This window comes from Myotis davidii, unplaced genomic scaffold (assembly GCF_000327345.1).
Source record: "Myotis davidii unplaced genomic scaffold, ASM32734v1 scaffold809, whole genome shotgun sequence".
NCBI lineage: Eukaryota > Metazoa > Chordata > Mammalia > Chiroptera > Vespertilionidae > Myotis > Myotis davidii.
Window position 1 is genome coordinate 241,433 of NW_006300017.1, and position 2,511 is coordinate 243,943.

Below are 2,511 nucleotides of genomic sequence, written 5' to 3' on the forward strand. Positions count from 1 at the left end.
GCTGAGGGAAAGGAGAAGAGAATTAGGAGTAGTGAGGCAGGGGTGAGGAAGAAGGAAGGATGAGAGTGAGCGAGATGCCGGAAGTAGGGAGAGTCTTAAAAAAAGAATGCTCATGTTTCTTTCTATAATGGGAAAAAATAGTGAGACAGGAGAAAAGGATTTGGTGATGCTGAAATGACATTTTTCTCCTCAATGATATCTCCTAAACTGAGGATGGGGACTATGATTGAGTAGAACAGTGAAGAGCCAGGGAGGAACATTTACTGTATCAATGCTCTGTTCACTGAATTCGTGTGAGATGGTAACCACTTCTGAAACTTTTTCTGGCCATTGGGACATGAGAGAAATGGAATTCTATGTATAGAAGTGGAATCGTGGGCCTGAATACTATCAGTTTCGGGGGGAGAATAAGCAGAGAATATGAGGATTTCCCTAGTTTCCATTTGTATCAACACGTGTTGTCTGGCTGGATTAAGGAATATGTGTGCAAGGAAGCCGCCATTGTGACAGAGTGACATAGTCATTCATGCATCGATTCATTCAACAATGACTTAGCAAAGGGCTCATGGGTTCAGGGCAAATGGTTGGGCACTCGTTACGTATTGGCGTTGCTATTGGTGCCAGATGGAAATAGAGGAGGCCAATGAACCAGCCCCCCTGTGGGGCCGGGGTCTCCTTCTGTGAGCCAAGCAGCTCCCCAGCGTGACCTGGAGGAGCATCTTCCAGGTCAGGCCCCTGGGGAGGTCTTCCTCCCCTCAGTAGTTGCAGATTCTCCTTATGGGCCCCAGGGTTCATTTCTCCTTGCTTTGGGGGCACTTCCCTCCAGACCTCACCAAGTTCAGGGAGCGCATTTTTTTCCAATCTCTACCCCTTCAGTCTCCCGTGCAAATACATACCCTCTAAGGGGATGAGGAGAGAAAGGTGAGGTAGTTAGCAGGTGATTGGCAAGAACATAACTTCCTTTTGTTTGGAGAACTCCCAGATAATCCCATAGCTTCACATACCTCACCCGCATCCCCTGGCTCGGCCTCCTGCCCTCCATGCACAGTGTACCCAGCTTGCCCCTAATAGCCCGTCTGTGCTGCCCATTGTCCTACCTCTGCTTCCAGATCACACCCGATCTTGCTTTTACCCAGCGCATGACATGAAGCCCACCTTTATCCAACTGGGAAGGGTGAGGCCGCCCTCGATCCCAGAGCTGGTGCTGGGAGTGGACGGCAGGCGCTGTGATGCGGGTGATTGATCTGTCTGACATCCCACACACAGGGAGAGTCATAATTGCCTCTCATGTTTGTCAGGCCTTTGTGGCTTTTTGGCAGGTGTCTGTCTGCATGAGCAGAAGGGCCAGGTTTAGAAAGGAAGGCGCCCCTCCTCCCCTTGCTCTGCAAATCTCAGGCTCTCCCTGGCTCTCCTGCCCACCGCCCGTGTGCTCTCCACCCTCAGTGGTCCTTGTCCCCCAGTCTCCCTCCACCTCTGACCTCCCTCTTCTGATTTGGATGCATGAAATGGTGTTGCAATTGGCTTCATCGCTCCTACCTAATCCCCTGGCTTCTTCCCCTTAAGATGAGAACAGGAAGAAAAAGAAAACTTTAAAAGTGAAATAACTGTTATTTGTGACAAGAAGGACAGTGGAGGATGTGTCCTGAATTCGCTCTTTTCAGCAGACCCCAGTGAGACAATTAAACCTCCGCCCCCACCCTCCACCCCCACCCCTGTTCTGTGGGCATTCACCCCTTGTGGCATTGGGGGCATTGCTACAATTTCCAGCTTCCCGCAGCCCAGTGTTCTCTTTGAAGAACACATTAAAAATGGTAGCAGGTATTGACACACATGCAGAGAATCTGGGTCAAGCACCGATGCATGGAGCACACACGGGTTGCTCTTCAATGCAAGAGGTCTCGGGGCCTTTACAGGCTAAAGCCTTTACTTTATGGGAATGTGCAGACATGGGAATGTGCAGACGTGGTGAGGAGGTTCACTCTTCCATAGCATCACAACAAGCCAGCTACGCTACCACCTAAGCACACCCATCCACCTGACCAGAAGGTTGGAAAGTGAGGAAGGCTGGTGCTGGGAGAATCCCACCTTGGCCGGAATCTAGCCCAAATGGGGGCAGGGGTGACCCTTCCTATCTGGGCCCAGAACCAATAGGGTTCTGAGCACCTGACCCCTAAGACTGCAGGCATGGCAGGGACTGAGTCCTGCCCCTGTAATCCCGACTCACAGTGGCTCCTGGGGGACCTCCTTCCTGCTCTGGAGCCTTGGGAACAGAAATTTCTGGACTTGGTTTTCCAAAGTGAAAAAATGGGGTGGGGTGGGGGACAAAAATCTCATCTAGAAAAAAAAAACACACAAAAAAACGCTGGTCCTTTGTTACCATATCAGCACCCAGTTCAGCACAAGCTAAGGGTGGACGCGTCTGCACTGGACAACGTGCCGGCCTCCAGCCCCCTCACTTCCCAGCCTTCACGTCCAAGTTTGGAAGCATAGAGCACTCACGTTTGTGTCCCC

General features: G+C 51.2%; 1 protein-coding gene across 1 annotated transcript in view; it reads left to right on the forward strand.

The window, feature by feature from the left end:
• Positions 1–2,511, forward strand: part of NTM (neurotrimin) — a 179,033-nt gene that overhangs the window by 158,914 nt on the left and 17,608 nt on the right. The window lies entirely within an intron of this gene.